At 45.5% G+C, this 21,295-nt stretch overlaps 1 protein-coding gene across 7 annotated transcripts in view; it reads left to right on the top strand.

The window, feature by feature from the left end:
* Positions 1 to 20,859, top strand: part of tamalin (trafficking regulator and scaffold protein tamalin) — a 101,966-nt gene extending 81,107 nt beyond the window's left edge. For 2 of the 7 annotated variants that reach the window (XR_010971231.1, XR_010971227.1), the window contains exons 9-10: positions 1,070 to 1,187; positions 13,528 to 14,432. The gene's annotated coding sequence lies outside the window, so the exon portion shown is untranslated. Of the gene's footprint in view, positions 1 to 1,069; positions 1,188 to 4,163; positions 9,639 to 13,527; positions 14,433 to 17,932 lie in introns of those variants that run through there. The other 5 variants (XR_010971228.1, XR_010971230.1, XR_010971229.1 and 2 more) reach the window with 5 other exon arrangements.
* The last annotated feature ends 436 nt before the right edge of the window (positions 20,860 to 21,295 follow it).

Below are 21,295 nucleotides of genomic sequence, written 5' to 3'. Positions count from 1 at the left end.
GGCGGGCTTCCCATAGAAGAGGCGGTGCAGGGTTCTCGGTGTCCCTTTTTCCGGACATCGAGGCCCCATTACCCGGGTAAAATCCCGGCCTTTGTTTCCCCCTGTCTGGAGAGTCTCGAACTAGGAGACCACAATCTCAAGATAAGGGGTTGGCCATTTAGGATTGAGATGAGGAGAAATTTCTTTACTCAGAGGGTTGTGAATCTTTGGAATTCTCTACCCCAGAGAGCTGTAGATACTCAGTCATTGAGTATATTCAAGGCTGACATAGATTTTTGGACTCGAGGGGAATCAAGGGATATGGGGATATGCTGGGAAAGTGGAGTTCAGGTCAAAGATCAGCTATGATCGTATTGAGTGGCAGAGCAGGCCTGAGGGGCTGTGTGACCTACTGCTCCTATTTTTTATGTTCTTTGTTTATGTCCTTTTATGTCTGTACATATATATCTATATATATGTATATGATAGGACAGCTCCTGCTTGACCACATCTGTGACCATTAATTGTATGGACATGTTGTAAATGTCTGTGGTTGAACTTAGGCAGCCGTTTTTAAGTGTGAAAAGGGAAATGCTAATTAAAAGCTTGAAACCAAAATGTGTGACATTATCTTTAGCAATGGCAAGTTCCTGTTAGCAATGACGTTCTGTCACCACTGACTGCGCACTGATGTAAGTGTCGTAGGATGTAGTCTAAGATTCTTAAAGGGGAAACTACAGGCGAGGGCAGCTTCAGATTGCATGCCTCAGTGTACATAGGCAGTAAGGTGCAGTGGTGACCTGCAGTTTTAAGAGCCATGTGTGAAAACACTGTGCTAACTCACAATGAAAGGGCAGCAACTGGCACAAGCTGAAACCCATTACAATCCATAAAGAATGAATTATGGAACAGTTTGAGGGACAGTTGGTGGGGAAAATGCAGCATTACCAATCCAATGTACATATTGAATGCAGCATTTCTGATCCAATGTGCATGTTATCTCTTAAAGGCCACAACAGTGCTCTTAGCAACGGAACACTAGGGCAATCGATTTAAATGCTGATTTCCATACACTTTCTTTATCGAACAGGGGTACAGCAGAGACAGCTGAAGGGCACTCGGTAACAGAGCTCCACCATCTCAAGCACCAAGCACAGAGCAACACACCACGTTGAACGTATTTAGTGAGGAAAAGGAGGAAGCACAGGGTGAGTCACAGGGCACTTACGGGAATGGGGGAATGGGGCAGGAGTGATGGGGAGCGATAAATGCAAGCTCTCTGTTCCTCTTCTTTGATGGACAGTGCAGTGCGTAGAAGCCAATCCCTCAGGTGTGCCCTGTGCGTGTCTGGAATGAACCTACTGTAAAGAGCAATGGTAGTGATGACCATAAGTGCAAGTGTTAAAGCAGTGTGGATCAGTGACTGTGTTTCCGGTCTTCTACTGTCAAATGGCTGATATGAGTTCCACCTTCTCTACTAGTCTGAGTCTGTTCAGGCAATACTGATTTGTCAAGGCCTGGTAGTTGGCTCTGTTCTGGTCCTGTCATTACTGCGGATGGTACTTGTGCGAATAGTACACCTTGGCACTCCCACACTGCCCTCTCATTTTCAAGTAATCAGAAACCACCTATGTCGACTGTTCCCATGCTGTGGACCAGCAAACAGCTCAGCAGTCTAGATTCCGAATACTACATTGCTGAAAAAATAAACTCTGGCTCTTTGATATCAGCAGGAGTGATGGATCACAGCTGGTGCTAACAGTGCCGGCTGGTATAGCTTCAATCGCAGGGCAAATCAGTACCCGCTATGTTAATTGGCCCTTAACAAGTCCATAACAAGTTTAACTCGACTCTTCAACTCTATTTTCAGCACACTTTCACAGCACATCATGATATTGGGAAGAAAGTCTAGAGTAGCACAGACATCAATGATTGTCCATGCAGGTGCTTTGCTCTGGGATTTCCACAGCCTCGTATGACTATTCTCCAGTTGCTCCTTGAAGCCTGGACAAGCTCATTGTTAGGGTAGCATAGAGAGAGCTTTACTCTGTATCTAACCCCGTGCTGTACCTGTCCTGGGAATGTTTGATGGGGTCAGTGTAGAGGGAGCTTTACTCTGTATCTAACCCCCGTGCTGTACCTGTCCTGGGAGTGTTTGATGGGGACAGTGTAGAGGGAGCTTTACTCTGTATCTAACCCCGTGCTGTACCTGTCCTGGGAATGTTTGATGGGGTCAGTGTAGAGGGAGCTTTACTCTGTATCTCACCCCCGTGCTGTACCTGCCCTGGGAGTGTTTGATTCTGACATTGAATGCCTGAAGTAGGGAAGTGTTCCCTTTCCCAGCTGGAACGTCTTCACCTTGCTGAGCGCACAATGTGCTGTGATTGGTTATTTAGCGCCTTCGGTATTCTTGGTGATGGAGTCTGCAGCATCAATTTTTACATGTGTGGTTAAAAAAATCTCTCTCCGCCAAAAACAACTGCAGGCTGTTTTTTGTTGAAATAAAATCCAGATAATGAACAACTCATGGCATTGTATAGCCTCAAGTTATCAGGAAATATAAAACTCAGATAAATGACTGGAATGTGTGGACCAGATGCTTTGTTTACTATAGCTCGAAATGTCAAACTTGAAAATGCTGCTACTATTGCACAATGATCGTCTCCATCCAACCGTACTTGGCCAAAAGGCCTCACTGGGGTACAGGGATCAACTCGACATGCTGTGCTAGCCTCTCACTCAGTTTTACGGAGATAAGGCCTTGTGCAGAACTCTCACTGCCTGTGGTATATGTGAACAGGCACATGGAGCATTCTGGAAGTTTTGTGGCATTGTACCATTTGTGTAGGAAACTTGGCCATTTCCACAGTCATTGCACCTACAATGCCAACTGTTTGAGCAGTGCTTGACTTCCAGTCCATTTTAACTCTTCTACAATGTAGTACTTATCCGATTTTCAATAGACAATGTAAATTACCAGCCATCGCCCCCTTTTAGGAGATCACACTGAACATTCTTGCTTTTAATAGTATTGAGGGGCTAGAGGAAGGCAAACCTTAAAATTAGAGTCAGGCTGTTCAGGGGTGATATCAGGAAGCACTTCTTCACACAAAGGGGAGTGGAAATCTGGAAAACTCTCCTCCAAAAAGCTGTTGAGACTGTGGGTCAATTGAAAATGTGAAAACTGATAGAGTTGATAGATTTTTGTTAGGTAAGGGTGTTAAGGGTTACAGAACCAAGGCGGGTAGATGGAGCTAAGATACAGATCAGCCATGATCTAATTGAATGGCGGAACAGGCACGAGGGGCTGAATGGCCTCCTCCTGTTCCTATGTAAGGCTACAGGCGTTTTCCCAATGCAGGGCCTGTATCACTGCCCATTATGTGTTGTCTCCCTTCTCACTCATTTGCACAAAGTGTATTGCAATGCTGTTGGGAGGTCTCTTGGATCTGACATTTGAGCACTCCCTCCCACTTCTGGAAGTGCAGACTGTCCAGAACAAGATAGCACCTCAAGGCAGACTGCACCCCCTCTGAGCAATGTTTGCAAGCACCAGCACAGCGACTAGAGGATACAGTTGATGAGGTTGAGAAGGTGGCACCGGGTGAGCTACAGTGTTGTTGCCGGGGAAGAGCAGGCATCTGATGCCCACGTAGCCACATGGCTGCCATTGATGACCCACAGCAGGGCAGTGACATTGGGCAGCCATGCCATGGTGCCATTACTATTCAGTGCGAGAGGGGATGAAAGTGTTGACTGGGCTGAACAATCCATCAGTCACCTGTTTGATACATGTGTGGACACCTGATTTACTGAGACTGCAGAACCTACGCTAGTCTGGAGGGAGACAGAGTCTGAGACAGAGGCAGTAAAGTTGAGGGTCATGGCAGTGATGTCCCTATGTTGCAAGTCAGCTGCAGATATCCTTGCAGCCGATAGCATCACTCTTCAACTGCCTCCATGTTAACTCACAGCAATTCCTCATAGTCGTCTCCAGGTAGGACTTGCAGAAACGGTTGGCAACATAATGGGGGATGTGGGCAGTCTGGTGCTGGTGCCAGCCTATCTCCCTGGCATGCCTTTTTATCATTTTGCAGTACTTCAACCATGTAACATTGTATTTGGGGTACTTTAAAAGTACTCCAGAGAGATCCACCAGTGACATGCTGTTCTCCCTTCGCCAGCTACAGGAGAAATGCTGCGAACAACAGATGCCCCTCTACGTTGCTTTCATAGATCTCACCAAAGGCTTTGACCTCATCAGCAGACGTGGTCTCTTCAGACGACTAGCAAAGTTCGGATGTCCACCAAAGCCACTAAGTATCATCACCTCATTCCATGACAATGTGAAAGGCACAATTCAACATAGCGGTGCCTCATCAGACCCCTTTCCTATCCTGAGTGGCATGAAACAGGGCTGTGTTCTCGCACCTACACTGTTTGGGATCTTCTTCTCTCTGCTGCTCTCACATGCGTTCAAGTCTTCAGAAGAAGGAATTTTCCTCCACACAAGATCAGATGGCAGGTTGTTCAACCTTGCCCGTCTAAAAGTGAAGACCAAAGTACGGAAAGTCCTCATCAGGGAACTCCTCTTTGCTGACGATGCTGCATTAACATCTCACACTGAAGAGTGTCTGCAGAGACTCATCGACTGGATTGCGGCTGCCTGCAACGAATTTGGCCTAACCATCAGCCTCAAGAAAACGAACGTCATGGGACAGGATGTCAGAAATGCTCCATCTATCAATATCGGCGACCACGCTCTGGAAGTGGTTCAAGAGTTCACCTACCGAGGCTCAACTATCACCTGTCTCTCGTTGCAGAAATCAACAAGCGCATGGGAAAGGCATCCGCTGCAATGTCCAGACTGGCCAAGAGGGTGTGGGAAAATGGCACACTGACACGGAATACAAAAGTCCGAGTGTATCAAGCCTGTGTCCTCAGTACCTTGCTCTACAGCAGCAAGGCCTGGACAACGTATGCCAGCCAAGAGCGACGGCTCAACTCATTCCATCTTTGCTGCCTCTGGAGAATCCTTGGTATCAGGTGGCAGAACCGTATCTCCAACGCAGAAGTCCTCGAGGCGGCCAACATCCCCAGCATATACGCCCTACTGAGCCAGCGGCGCTTGAGATGGCTTGGCCATGTGAGCCGCATGGAAGACGGCAGGATCCCCAAGGACGCAATGTACAGCGAGCTCGTCACTGGTATCAGACCCACCGGCCGTCCATGTCTCCGCTTTAAAGACGTCTGCAAACGCGACATGAAGTCCTGTGACATTGACCACAAGTCATGGGAGTCAGTTGCCTGCGATCGCCAGAGCTGACGGACAGCCATAAAGGCTGGGCTAAAGGGTGGCGAGTCGAAGAGACTTAGCAGTTGGCAGGAAAAAAGACAAAAGTGTAACGAGAGAGTCAACTGTGTAACAGCCCCGACAACCAATTTTATCTGCAGCACCTGTGGAAGAGTCTGTCACTCTAGAATTGGCCTTTATAGTCACTCCAAGCGCTGCTTCACAAACCACTGACCACTTCTAGGCGCTTACCTATTGTCTCTCGAGACAAGGAGGCCAAAGAAGAAGACTTTAAAATTAACGCCAATCATTAGTTTTACATTAACTTGCCAACTGGCATGGGACTCTGCAGCTTGCAGTTTGAGGCCTTGTCATTCCCTGAAGCGATTGCATTCTGAGAGCCCCTTTAACCAGGTTCCCTTTGTTCTGCTGAAATGTTTCAGTTACAGGCAACAGTATTCAGCAGCTTTTTTATTAATGTAAACATTCCCAGCATGTTCTGATACTAAAACCACCCAAAAATCTGGGGAAAACCACAGCACGGAAAGGCACTGAAGAAAACAAAACCCAAAAAAGTCCCATAGAAGCCGCTGCCCCAGTAATAGTACCCATCATAGATCATATGACAGATAATAATATATTATTTTAATTTATTTTTCGTCCTTCTCGACCTGTCTGCAACCTTTAACATGGTTGACCACACCATCCTCCTCCAAGGCCTCTCCACTGTCGTCCAGCTGGGTGGGACTGCTCTCACCTGGTTCCATTCTTATCTATCTAATCATAGCCAGAGAATCACCTGCAATGGCTTCTCTTCCTGCTCCCACACCGTTACCTCTGGTGTCCCCCAAGGATCTATCCTTGGCCCCCTCCTACTTATCTACATGCTGTCCCTCGGTGACATCATCTGAAAGCATAGCGTTAGTTTTCACAAGTATGCTGACGACACCCAGCTCTACCTCACCAACACCTCTCTCGACTCCCCCAAAATTGCTTATCAGACACCCAGCACTGGATGAGCAGAAATTTCTTCCAATTAAATATTGGAAAGACTGAAGCCATTGTCTTCAGTCCTCGCTCAAAACTCCATTCCCTAGCTACCGACTCCATCCCTCTCCCTGGCAACTGTGAGACTAAACCAGACTGTTCACAACCTTGGTGTCATATTTGACCCAGAGACGAGCTTCTGACTACATATCTGTGCTGTCACTAAGACTACCTATTTCCACCTCGGTAACATTGCCCAACTTCAGCCCCACCTCAGCTCATCTGTTGCTGAAACCCTCATCTATGCCTTTGTGACCTCTAGCCTTGACTATTCCAACGCACTCCTGGCTGGTGTCATACATTCTATCCTCCGTAAACTTGCACTATGTGATCTCCCCAGCCAGAAAAAGGTCCATCTTTCTCTTGAAGGTATATCAATTAATGATTTATAATCAAATTTTGTATTATAATGATGCTTTGAGCATGTTAGACTGGCCTAAAAAGCCAACTCGAATATCCGCACAGCACAAATTGAATAGAAATCCGGCAAAGTCAACCCCTAGCCAGATTTCAGACCTTTTCAACCAAGTTCCGTGTCGGCGCACTTAATAGAGTCATAGAGTTATGCAGCACAGAAACAGGCCCTTCGGCCCACTGTATCCGTGCTGACCATCAAGCCTATCTATTCTAATTCCATTTTCCAGCACTTGGCCCATAGCCTTAATCCCATTGGTTGGATAAAGGGCCCTTTCTCTCTGCAAATAATGTAAGGCCTTTTTAAATGGATTCAACACCCTTTTAAATCTTATTTGCTTCACTCTCCCAATGGCTCTGTTGGTGAACACACTCTAGCATTAAACCTCAGCCACATACAATGGAAAGGTCCCAGGTCCAACCTTGAGTCTGGTTTCTAGGCTAGCAGTTTCGCAGTTGACCCCGGGGGGAGATGGTGGCACAGTGGTAATACTGCTAAACTAGTAATCCAGAGGCCCAGATCAATGCCCTGGGGTCATGGGTCCAAATATGGCCCAAACAATTCACTTCCGAGCCATCCCCCATACTTCACAACCAGAGGAGGAGAGGGGCAAGGGGACAAAATCAGAGTGAAAACTGTGTGAAGAAAGAGCCAATAGGCTCAACTGTGCAGCAGAGTCAGTGGTGGCTGAAATTTTATAAAGTTTTGATCCCTGTATTTAGGGAAGGATGTGCTAGCATTGGAGGCAGTTCAGAAAAGGTTCACTAGGCTGACTCCTGGGATGAAGGGGTTGTCTTTATCAAGAATGGCTAAACAGGTTAGGCCTTTGTTCATTGGAGTTTAGAAGAATGAGAGGTGATCTTATTGAAACATATAAGATTCTGAGAGGGCTTGACAGGGTAGATGCTGAGAATATGTTTCCACTGGTGGGGGATTCTCAAACTAGGGGATATAGTTACAGAATAAGGGGGCACACGTTTAAAACTGTGATGCGAAGGAATTGCTTCTCTCAGAGGGTGGTGAATCTCTGGAATTATCTACCTCAGAGAGTTGTGGAGGCTAGGTCACTAATTGTATTTAAGGATGAGGTAGATAGATTTTTGAAATCTCGGGGAGTTGAAGGTTATGCGAAGCAGGCCCGAAAGAGGAGTTGAGGCCTGGGACAGATCAGCCATGATCTTATTGAATGGTGGGGCAGGCTCGAGGGGCTGAATGGCCTACTCCTGCTACGATGTCTTGTGTTCTCGTTCTTGTGGCTCAGTTGGTAGTGCTCTTGCTCCTGACTCAGGAGGTTGCAGGTTCAAATCTTACAGCAATACTTAACAATGAAAGCCTTGTCTAGCAGCCCTGAGGGGATGCACTGCTGAAGATGCTCGCTCTTGGATGAGGTGATTAACCTGTCTCAGGTGGCTGCAAAAGATCCCATGGTGCTATTCAAGGAAGAGCCAGGGAGGTGTCCTGACCAATATTTATCCCTCTGCTAACATCCCCAAAACAGGTCATTATTTCATTGGAGTTTGCTGTATGCAAATTGGCTGCTGCATTTCCAACATTACAACAGTGACTACACTTCAAAAAGTACTTCAGTGGCTGCAGAGTGCTTTGAGTTGTCCGGTGGTTGTGAAAGGCACTATGTAAATGCGAGTCTTCCTTTCAATTATTAATGCAGTTATTGTATCACCTTCAAACTTGCTAAAGATTCCAGCAGGATAATTTGCTAGACAGATGATGACTATGACACATAATGATGTGATAGCAGCACTGTGAATTCTGTCATTATGTTCTGCGTTTCCATAACGACTAACTAAATTCTGAGGGTGATGGTCCCCTTTAAAAATACTGCAGAGTGGCCAATGCACTGAGCCATTAGAACATGAAGGCCCCAAGTTCTGTCCTTAGCCTGTGCTGAGAAGATTGATCATAGCTGGGGTAACAATTGGCCTCGCCACCTCTGGACTAGAAAGAGCAGAATATCAGCCAGGGATCACGCTCCTCTCTTTTATCCAGTGACTTGCACTACAAATGATTTGTGCGTAGGTACTGGGAGCAGTGAGGATCGATTTGGTCGCGATGCCCTCCATGATAAAATGAGAACACAAATGCAGAAGAGATAGGAGAAAGAGTAGGCCATTCACCCCCTTGAGCCTGCTCTGCCATTCAACAAGATCAAGACTGATCTGCTACCTCAACTCCACCTTCCCCCATTATCCCCATATCCCTTGATTCCCTTAGTATCCAACAATCTATGGATCTCCGTCTTGAATATACTCAATAGCTGAGCATCCACAGCCCTCTGGGAGAGAGAATTCCAGAGATTCACAACCCTCTCAAATTTCTCCTCATCTCAGTCCTAAATGGCGGACCCCTTATCCGGAGCTTATGACCCCTAGTTCTAGACTCCCCAGCCAGGGGGAAACAGCTGCTCAGCATCTACCCTGTCAAGCCCTCTTAAGAATTTTATATTTTTCAACGGGATCACCTCTCATTCTTCTCAATGTTGGCGCTCAATGCCTGAGTTTCTACAGGAAGAATGGACTGCTTAATGAGGTAACACAGTTGGTCCCAGTGTCCATGGAAGCACATCCCAATATACGTTAGCACCTTCTGCAGAGGGAGGGAGAAGGTTTGGAGGGGCTGGAGAACACAAAAATAATGAAGCAGAATCTTAACTTGTCCTTGAATTTTTCATGTCTGGCCTTGTTACTTGACATTCCCAAGATGTTATGTCATTTGACTGGAAGGCATTCGATAACAACTCTGTGATGGCAGCTACTCACGGTAGTAAGACATTAAGTAGCAAGAATCAACCATGGTTTGAGGAAATTCTTGATATTGTATTAATTGGACAGTTGTGTGTATAATATATAACCACATATGGAATTTCCCTGTGTAATATTAAAATGATTTTCTTGTAAACACGTCGTAATTATGTCATGAAACATTACAATACATAATCAGCGACTGCTTTGTGGTATTGTACTGAGGCAGTGGAACTCCCCTCCAAAGGCACAATTATAATCGTAAAAATTTAAAATGATACCTTGCAACCTTGATTATCCGGACTCCCACCATCCATTCCAGTCCGTATTCCCGCCGTCCCACTGTCCACGCTCCAATGTATCTCATTTTGGGAATGGATTGCAATATTCCAAACTGAAAAATGATATGATCTCATAATTTCTTTGAAACTCCCTGTCCTACATTTTCCCCTATCTCGCCTGAGAATGCCCATCCATGTTGAGGTACAATTCCAGGTTTTACCTCAGTTCTTTAGTATCTTCCCCAAGTCGTCATTCTTTATGTGTGAGAGTAGAGTGTCAGTGATGATGGGGAGGCTAATTGAGCATGGAGTGGATTTTGAGGGGAGGTGCGGCGGGGGCAATTCAGGCCAAATCAGATCCTATGTTCACCTCCTCCCAATTTTTCTTTTGGATAATAATCAAAGAATCATAGAATGGTTACAGCACTGGAGGAGGCCATTCGGCCCATCGTGTCCCTGCCGGCTCTCTGCAAGAGCAACTAACCTAGCCCCACCCTCCGCTTTTTCCCGATAGTCCTGCAAATGTATTCTCTTCAGATAATTATCCAATTCCCTTTTGAATGCCTCGATTGAATCTGTCTCCACCACACTCTCGGTCAGTGCATTCCAGATCTTAACCACTCGCTGTGTAAAAACATTTTTCCTACTATCGCCTTTGGTTCTTTTGCCAATCACCTTTTATCGGTGTCCTCTGGTTCTCGACCCTTCTGCCAATGGGAATGGTTTCTCCCTATCTACTCTGTCCCTCATGATTTTGAACACCTCTACCAAATCTCCTCTCAACCTTCTCAGCCCCAGCTTCTCCAATCTATCCTCATAACACATCTCTCATCCCTGGAACCATTCTCGTGAATCTTTTCTGCACCTTCTCTCATGCCTTCACATCCTTCCTGAAGTGCGGTGCCCAGAATTGGACACATTACTCCAGTTGAGGTCAAGCCAGTGTTTTATAAAGGGTCACCATAACTTCCTTGTTTTTGTACTCTATTTATAAAGCCCAGGATCCCGTATAATTTACTCACCACTTTCTCAACCTGCCCTGACACCTTCAATGATTTGTGCACATATAACCCCGAGGTCTCTCTGTTCCTGCACCCCCTTTAGAATTGTATTCTTACGATGAGGACTGATTTTCTCTCCACAAGCCTTTGGATCCTGGAGGCACTTCCAGCCCTTCATCACTGCTCCAGTTGAGATGAACTAACTTGGCATAAAACAAAATATGATAATTGGGACCCTCTTGCTATGTGTGGCTTCAGCCCCTCACTAAACAGTCTATTTTTCCAAACAGACCCTGCAAGGAAACCCTCCAAGATGCCCTAAGCTTATGCCTCTGTGATGTATTTTAATACTTTCAACAACAAACATGCAAGAACAAAAACAACCTTTGTAGCACCTTTAACAGAAGAACATAAGAGAAAGGAGCCTGCTCCACCATTCAATAAGATCATGGCTGATCTTCTACCTCAGCTACACTTCCCTGCCCTATCCCCAGATTTTTTGATTCCCTTCATGCCCAAAAATTTGTTGCTCTCAGTCTTGAATATACTCCTCGTAGAAAAAAAATCCCAATGCGCCAAAGAAGGAGTTAATTGGAGGAGTGACCGAAAGCTTGCTCAGAGGTGAGTTTTTGAGGTGGGTCTTACAGGAGGAGAGGGGCCCCAGAAGTTTAGGCCCGGGATTTCAGAGCAGGGGACTGAGGAGGCTTAAGGCACTGTCGACAATAAAGGATGCAAAGGGAGGAAAGAATGCCAAAGAGGCTGGAGTCAGAGGAAGGGAGCGCTCGGGGGAGGGAGGATTTGTAGGCGGAGGTTACAAAGAGAGTGAGGGGCAAGGCCATGGCAAGATATAAACCTGAGGATGAAAAATGTGAGGTGTTATGGGGACATTAGAACAAGGAGTTGTTAATCTTAGGAGTTCACTGCACTTTGACAGACAAGTGCCAGAATTCAGTCGACAGAAATATACGGTCAGTTAAAAATGGCTGAAAGTAAATGGAGGCATAATGCGCTGTGCTACTGACAAGACAAACAACACCTAGCCGAGTAACTTTCTGCATGACATAGCCTGCCAAGCAGTGCCCCATAAATGCATTCAGTGCACATAGGCTAAGATCACGCAGTGTAATTTCCACAACATCAACTTGCATTTATATAGTGCCTTTAATGTGATAAAATATTCCAAGGCGCTTCACAGGAGCGTTATCAAACAAAATTTGACTTCAACAGATGACCAAAAGCTTGCTCAAAGAGGTAGGTTTGAAGGAGTGTCTTAAAGGAGGAGAGAGAGGTAGAGAGGCAGAGAGGTTTAGGGAGGGCATTCCAGAGCTTAGGGCCCAGGCAGGTGAAGGCATAATGACCAATGGTGGAGTCATTAAAATCGGGGATGTTCAAGATGCCAGAATGAGAGGAGCATAGATATCTCCGAGGGTTGTGGGGCTGGAGGAGGTTACAGAGATAGGGAGAGATGAGGCCATAGAGGGATTTGAAAATGAGGATAAGAATTTTAAGATCGAGGCACTGCTTAACCAGGAGCCAATGTAGCTCGGCAAGCACAGGTGGGTGAGTGAACAGCACTTGGCGCATGTTAGGACATGGGTAACAGAGTTATAAATGATCTGAAGTTTACTTATATTGGTTAAAATACATTTTTTGAAGAGGGGAAGTAAAGTGGAAGTTCTTTTTGTGTACTCCCAACCTGGTGACAACAGTGGAAAACCCTGAATTGAAAGGAAAGAGCACGTGATCTTGCCATTCACTGACTTTCTTTTCTCTTAACAGTACATTTTGTGAGGTCCCGTGCCACCAATAGGGTCCCTGATGCACCCAGCACACACCAATTGGCGTACCAATGCAGGCAGCATACCCACGATGTGCCAGTGTGAGTGGGCTGTGCACTAAAGCCCTGGCAGCAGGGCAGGGACCCTGGCGAAATCTACCTCTTAATACCTCGCAAAACCCAAACAGGCTCATCGCCATTGGGTTTGTTCCGCGGTGGAAAGCGCAGTGGAATGGGGCTCCTGCACGCCCACTTGAAATCGTCAGTCCTCATCCCAAACCCCAGGGACAGAGTCATTTCCACCATTGGGGCTGGCCACCTATTGCCGACCAGGGGACTTCAGGGTACAATCCGCCAGCAGATAATGGACCATCCCACAGATGTTGCCCAAGACAGACGATGGCACATTGCCCTTTGGATGTTCAACCCAAGCCCTGACTGCCCCTTTTCCTTAGGTGGTTGCTTCAGACATCATTTCATGATTAGAAAAATAGCAAGGGCGATCCCTCGGCCATTTTAGTGCTTCATCCCACTCCCACTCTGCCCTCGGCCTCTTATAGTGTAATAATGAAGCTCAACTTAAGCTTGAGGCACAGCACCCCATCTTTCGATTGGGCACTTTACAACATTCTGAACTCAACATTGAGTTCAACAATTTAAGCTCCTAACCACCATTTCCATTTTTCTGGACAGCAAGTGCTGGTAATGATTCTGCTATTGCCATTTACACCTCCTCTAGATCTATTTTTGTGTCTATACATGTCCCATTACCATCTCCTTTTGCTTTGCACCATCATCCCATTTGTCATTGAATCTCTCCTGGCTTCCACTCTATCACACACCTTTCCTTTTGTTTTCCCCCTCCCCCTTTCCCTGCCTCTGTATTTGCTTAAAACCTGTTGCATCTCTAACTTTTTTCCAGTTCTGACAACAGGTTAGCAACCTGAAGCATTAACTCTGTTTCTCTCTCCACAGATACTGCCTGACCTGTTCAGCATTTCGTTTGAGTTCTGCCAATGCCTGGCCTATGGCACCAAAATAAATTAGCTGGTCAGTCGTCACATCACTGCTTGTGGGATCTCGCTTCAGGCAAAATTTCTGACAGGTCTGTCGCCATAGCAACAATTAACTGCTCTTTGGTGTTGCGTGTAAAGCCCTTCAGGATGTTTCTGAGAGATTGATGCGTCGTATAAAAACACAAGCATAAGATTTACTTCATCACATTGTACGTTTTAGTCAGCAAATGCAGAGGAAAATCACCAGACTTTATTCCATGAATATGGTGCCCCTTTAATTGTTCATTTCCTGACTCCATGTAGGACAGGCTGTACTCATTGTAGCATTTTGACTCCATTGTTCCATTCTGGGAGCTCTTCAGGGAGTTGGGAGGCCCCTGCAAAAATAAAATCCCGAGCAATTTACTTTCCAAGTTATGAGCATTCCAGCTAGTTCCTGTTTTCTTTCCTGTGGGATTCTGTGAAGTTTCTTGAAAGGCGTTCCCACCCAATGGGAGTTCCTGTACTGGTGTGATATACAGTCAATGGAAGTTACCCACTGAGCAGTGTTATCACCTTGGGAATGTCACCACCAACAATTTACTGAACTTCTTTAGAACAGATGAGTGGACTGACACGCACACACATATACATGTTTTAATGACAACATCATGTGTAAATAGGGAAAATCTCCATATGTTAGCAGAGACCATCCTTCCTCCCAGGAGACCAGTAAAGCACAACTGCATCTGAATCCAAATTGCACAAATGGTGCCAAAATGATATTTCTGACTATCTTCATTTTGGCACAGTCCACGCGTCACTTTGAAGCTCCCCCTTTAGACTTTGGCACTCACCTCCTGTAAAGGATTACATTGTTGAACAGCTATGAGTTACCAGAGAGAACTTGATTTAAAGTTTACTTAGTTTCAACATCTTTAAACAAATAACACTCCCAGGGCAGGTACAGCAAGGGTTAGGTACAGAGTAAAGCCCCCTTGACACTGTCCCATCAAACACTGGAGAACTAACTTCAGGGTTAGACTAAGTGGGTACGTGTGTGTCCATACTAAGAGACCTTAGAGCCGATTGTAACACATGGGGCTGAATTTTGCCAGCCCTATGGTGACAGGTGGGGAAGCGGGAGGGCTGTTAATATGGTGGAGGAAGACGTAGGAGGGGAGCCCTCCAATTGGACAATGTTCCCGGCAGCGGCCTGTTAATGGGCCGCCGTCAGCAAAATGGCGCCCCCAGGTCCCTGCCTCCTGCCAGCGCGGGGCCGGCTCCTGCTTTCGGTCCTGACGGCAGGACTTCTGAACCTGCAACAACATTCAGCTCCTGGTAGGGATTGCGGTGTGGGGACCGAAGCAAGCAGCAAGTTGGTCAGTCCTTCAGAGTGTGGGGCCCAGGAGATTTTAACCAAATGCAGGCCCGACTCTGACTAAAGCCAGCAGGAACGACATCACTACTGGTAGGGTGGAGGTGGGGGGGGGGATGAAATCCAAATACGTTGGGGGTGGATGCTGGGAGGCCAAAGTTGTCAGGCCGCCATCAGGGACCCATGGAAATGGTCCTTAGCCATAGTTTGGGGGGTAGAGGGAAACTCCTGGCAAAGGAAATGTTAAGGTATCCTTGTGGGGCCTTGTGGACAGCACCTACCCTGTCCTCTCCAGTTTTAGACTGGGTAAATGATGTTAGACTTAATAGTATGCATTGCGTAGTTACACAAGGACATTTTCACTGTTCCTGTACTACCAGTAGGCGAGCCATGCTGGAAGGGAACACAGTTGGAGAGTCAGGGCTGTAGCACCATCTCCTACCTGTCCTACCTGTGATCCCTCAGTACCATGGTGTGTTTTACATCCACTTGAGAGAGCAAACAGGCCTCAGTTTAATATCTCATCCGAAAAACAGCACTTCTGACAGTGCAGCACTCCCTCAGTACTGCACTGAGAGCGTCAGCCTAGATTTTGTGCTCATGCCTCCGGACTGGGACTTGAACCCACAACCTTGTGACTCAGAGGGGAGATTGCACCCACTGAACCATGGCTGACACGGTATACAAGTCACACAGTGTGCAGACTGAAAAATACAGCGGATGTGCGTTCTTGAGAGTGAGTCACAACCAAAGGAAATACTTGTTTCAAAAGGAAAAATGATCCTATCAAGCGTGAAATTGCATTGAGAAATGTACACCAGATAATCGTGAACCGGAAGAAGCCCCATCAGAGATCTTCAAAGTGTCACTGTTAAATGAATGACCATCACATGTTTTACCCTCGTGCTCAAAATAACTGAAAGTCTTCTCATCACTTGTAACGACTGGCAGAAAACTTTACCGATTCAGTTTTCTTTTTGTCTATTACCCTTGGGACCAATATGAAGAGCCAAGATCCATAGAGCAGGATAGCAGTCAGTTTCAAAAAGAACAGGAAGATGATGCCAAGCTTGGGTTTTAAAAGCCTGTAGATCATTGGAGGAAAAGGGAGTGAAGGTGAGGAGTTCCGTGGTATTGAGGTCCCTGGGAATGAGTTACAGTAGGAGATGGTGCAATGAACCTTGATTTCAACACAGTGAGGATACAGCGGGGAGGGTAAGTGAGTAGCATTCCAGTGTTGGGGTTTAGGAAGAACAATGGAACAATCATCAATAAAATAGAGAGAGAGAGAGATTACATAGTATTTACAGCACAGAAACAGGCCATTCAGCCCAACTGGTCCGTGCTGGTGTTTATTCTCCACTCCAGCCTCCTCCCATCCTATTTCATCTCATCCTGTCAGCATATTCTTCTATTCCTTTCTTTTTTAAAAAATTTGTTTGTGGGATGTGAGCATCACTGGCAAGGCCAGCATTTGTTGCCCATCCCTAATTGCCCTTGAACTGAGTGGCTTGCTAGGCCATTTTAGGGGGCATTTAAGAGTCAACCACATTGCTGTGGGTCTGGAGTCACGTGTGACTATCTCATATTTATGGACCCTTCATAATTTTAAAGAGATCTATTCGGTCACCCTTCAGTTTTCTCTTGTCTAGAGAAAAGAGCCCCAGCCTGTTCAAACTTTCCTGATAGATATACCTTTTCAGTTCTGATATAATTCTAGTAAATGTGATTGGCATCTTCTCCAGTGCCTCTCTATCCTTTCTATCATAGGGAGACCAGGGACTGTTCACAGTACTGCAATTGCGGTGTGGAGAATAAAGTTGGGAGACCAGTAAAACATCAAGCTTTCCCTTGGATCTTGTCTAGGAGTATGAGAGTGATGTTTGAAGGACCTCCGCAGAGATGGGAATCAGCATTGTAAGAATTTAACCTTCATAGTGGACTGGGATTCAGTGGGCTGAGGTATTGGCTTCTCTTTGTCCAATATGGACACTCTCTGTAGGGACAGGCTGGTTAGTCAAAGGACAACAGTGTCCTGGAGAACAGCAGGTCTGCCTGGCTTAGGTCTAGGTTTGCCAAGACTGACACAGACTTGGTTCCATTTTGCTATCACCGGGTGTGCCATCTTGGTGCCAAGTTGACAGAAAAGGAAACACCAGACAACATGTGACTGATCGATAGTTCTTCATTCAAAGGAAGTTCTATTAAATGTTGTGGACTTTCCACTTTCTGTTGAGCTTGAAGTGATAGCTGGGCTCCACTTGGTGGAGAGGAATATTTCTCCACCCCCAAACAAACCTCACATCAGGAAGTCGACAAGAAACTGTTCTGTCCAATAGTCTTACAAGTTATCGAATTGTGTAAGAAATATGTTTTTATAGGTCGTTAACGGCTAGTGAACTAATCCCTGCTTTAGAGTTTTCGGTGTACCTTGGGCTAGAATTTCTGAGGCAGCAGTTGGGGGATTCTCCTGATTTCCTGCCGCAATGTTAGCAGAAGGCTAGCGGAAACCCCGAAGGATAAATATAAGATAGTCACTAATAAATCCAATCGGGAATTCAGGAGAAACTTCTTTACTTAGAGAGTGGTGAGAATGTGGAACTCACTACCACAAGGAGTGGTTGCGACGAATAGCATAGACGTATCTAAGGGGAAACTAAATAAGAATACGAGGGAGAAAGGAATAGAAAGATATGTTGATAGGGTGAGATGAAGTCAGATGAGTGGAGGCTTGCGTGGAGCACTAACACTAGCATGGACCAGTTGGGCCTAATGGTCTGTTTCGATGCTGTAATTACTGAGGAACACTGTGCACAAAATGGAGGAAACTGCCACTGGCTTAACTCCCTTGCAATTTCCAACTGAAATTAGGAAACGTGCCCACAGAAATTCTCGGGATTTCCCCACTTTGATATAAGTCCATGACGTGTCCGACACATAGTTGATACATTGATTAGTTTTAGTCTGAAGGATCTGACAGTGTGATATTTACCACTGTTCATTGCAGGCCTGACGGCGCACTGTCCCATTCGCAAGACACACTGCGGTTTGTAGGAGACTCTCGTCTAGCTGTGGAGACCGTCATTCCCAGTGTACACACAAGCCAAAAATCTTGGGAGAGATCGCAAGCCGGAATAAATGGGATGAGTAGTCTGCTTGAGATCGCGAGCAGCGGAAATCTCCACAAACACGCAGTGACTAGATGAACCCGTACCCTCAGCAAACCTCAGGTTCATTCCCCAGTCTGTGCTTACTTTGTTGATTCTAGCAAAGCTGGCAGTTTCAGTGTTGCAACTGGCCTCAGTGCCAATTGGCCCGAAATGATTGATGGGAAAACATACAATGGTGGGAAATGCGACCCGGTTTGGTAATTATTAACAGACAATTCACTTTATTTCTATCCAAACCTAATTGTCTGCCAATGAGCTGGTACAGCATGCAGGAAGTCAATGGAACCCATACCCACAGTCTCACTTGATGTTGACATGTCTTTCCAATGAGTAGAACCTTCTTCAGCATTCCAGCTGTTGGGGGAGTTGGGCTTCCAGAATAAATTTATAGGTTGGATAAAGGTGCTTTACACAAACTTTAAGCCTCTGGATTCAAGATCGCACTATGTCAATTATAGGCGTTAAGGGAAATGATAAATATCGGGCTCGATCTAAACTCTACCCACCCAGTGGAAATCCGGCGAATGGGTCAATAAAAACAAACAGCTTACTTACCCACTCGTGACTCGGCCCCTTCACGACGTTGTTGGTTTTTACCTGCAGGGTTTTGCAGGCAGTTGAGGCGTCTGCCTAAAGCAGACAGGGGTTTTATGAATTTATGGAAGTCGGGGTCCAATTATATTAACATAATGGATAATTTGCATATACCGGTGAACCTCTGCTTTCTGGAAAGTGACGCAACTATACAACATCTGCCAAGCAACTTGGGCCCTTCTGCATATTATTATGTATATATTAATGCTAAAATGCTATGATATTCTTTCCTAAATCTATAAATTCCTCATCAACAGTGAGCCACATCATTTTACATCAATTACATCGAATGTACAGCACAGAAACAGGCCATTCGGCCCAACAGGCCTATGTCAGTGTTAATGCTCCACACAAGCCTCCTTCCGCCTTCCTTCATCGAGCTTAACATTTACAACAACAACTTGCATTTATATAGCGCTTTTAATATAGTAAAACTTCCCAAGGTGCTTCACAGGAGCAAGTGAGACAAAGTTTGACACCGGGCTGCAGATGGAGACATTAGGACAGATGACCGAAAGCTTGGTCAAAGAGGTAGGTTTTTAGGAGGGTTGTAAAGGAAGGAAGCAAGGTGGAGTGGCAGAGCAATTTAAGGAGGAAATTTCAGAGCTTGGAGCCTGGACATCTGAAGGCACGGCTACCCATGGTGGGGTGAAGGAAGTGGGAGGTGGACAAGGGGCCAGAATTGGAGGAGTGCAGAGATCTTGGAGGGTTGTGGGGCTGCAGGAGATTACAGAGATAGAGAGGGACAAGGGCATGGATTTGAACACAAGGATGGGAATTTTAAAATCGAGGAGCCAATGTAGGTCAGCGAATCCAAGGGCTGATGGGTGAACGGGAGTTGGTGCAAGTTAGAATACAGGCAGCAGAGTTTTAGATGAATATAGTTAGGACCCTACCAAATTCACGGTCAAATGTAACAAATTTCACGGTCACAGCATTTTAAGAATCGTGAATTTCACAATTTCATGTATTTTAATCACAAATTTCACGGTGTCACAACCAATCATGTAAATTATCTATGCAAAACAAAACAAAAAAGACAAGGGAGGTTTCTGATTTCAAATGGCATTTTTTGTATACTCAAAAACTGTTATAGAAAGATGACTATAAACAGGTCACATTCTTTGCTCACTGAAGTCAGTGGTTGAATGTGAGCATGGAGCAACCTGTAACTGTCTCTTTCTTCATTCCTGTCTCTGCTCTATGAGTGCCTGCCCGTGTTTCGACAGAGCTGTTTCCGTGTCCACAGAGTTTGTTGGAATAGCCTTGCAAAGTGGGGAATTCTGCATTCCACAGAGTTCCAAAACTGCAGCATAGGCAAAATACAATCTGCTTTTGCAATGCTTTTATACGTAGGAATCTCCAGCTTACAGTTCTTGTTAAAGCCAAGAATCGCATCAAACGAGATTAGATCCACCATCAGCAGGTGCATTTGCACAGGGTCAAAGACACGCACAGCTTTCAGGAACACCGCAAAAGGTTGTTGAAACCTCTGTGCCCCTTTTTCCTCACTGCTTGACTCTTCCCCGTAGCAGTAATACTGTTTGAGCTTCTTTGCCATGCAAGAAAACACCCGTTGAGCACAGGCATTTAATTCAGTTTTATCAGAGTGTTGTTCGTTTGACTTCAGCCCAGCACAGTGCATCCATTACTTTATTGTAAGCTTTGTGGATTGTGACATGTTGAGATTCAAACCAAGTGATTAAATCCATCAGTCATGCAGCATTCTCGGAAACAAACTGAACCTCTTCATGAAGCTGAGTATAATTTAGAAAAGTTACCGTGTCTGTTAATGCCTGTGTTTTTGGTGTCAGTGTGAGCTCTTCTTAGACTAAGTCTGAGTAGTATTTCAGGTGCGCTGCATGGTACTGCTCAAAACCAAGAATTCCAATGTATTATTACTGACTCTGGAGGAAGGGCAATGTTTTGTTCCCTAATTTCAGCTGCATTTGCAATGTGTTGCCTGTATCAAAGCTTGCGGCTAGGGCATGTTTGAAGATTTTATGTATGTAGCTGACCAGCATGTTGACTTTACCAAACTCGCTTTTCCACAGGTCACTAACAAGAAATTATATGTGCATTACATGTAATATGGACAGCATTAGACATTACACTTTGGAGCACAGATTTGAAAGATTTTGACATGTACGTTGCATTGTTACTAATGAAAGCAGACTTTGGTGAAATCTGCACCATATTTTGAAATGGTTTTGATTATCACTTGGGAAACTGTGGTGTAATTAACAATTTCTAAGTGGACACAGTCTGCGAGCACTGTTGTTAGCTTTCCTTACTCTGAGTCTTTGGCCTTATCAGACGCAAAATCAAACAAAACATGTGGCACATAGTTGTCTTGTTCATCGGCAGACTCGTCACAAATAATTGCAAAAGACTCTCCTGCGTTATTCTGAGATTTCATCTCCTCACAATGTGTAGCAAAAAACTTTGGTAAGTAGTCCTGTTGTCGTTTATTTGCACTTGGCAAGCAACCACCATTTTGCACATTACGTTGAATGAATATCTGCAGCTTTGGGTGATGTTTTTCCGATGGTACGTTGGCTCTTGCAAAAATCATCCACAATTTCCATTGTAACCAACTGATGATT

Source organism: Heterodontus francisci, chromosome X (assembly GCF_036365525.1).
Source record: "Heterodontus francisci isolate sHetFra1 chromosome X, sHetFra1.hap1, whole genome shotgun sequence".
NCBI lineage: Eukaryota > Metazoa > Chordata > Chondrichthyes > Heterodontiformes > Heterodontidae > Heterodontus > Heterodontus francisci.
The sequence above is the reverse complement of the archived record's forward strand: the minus strand, read 5'-3'. Positions and strand labels throughout refer to the sequence as shown.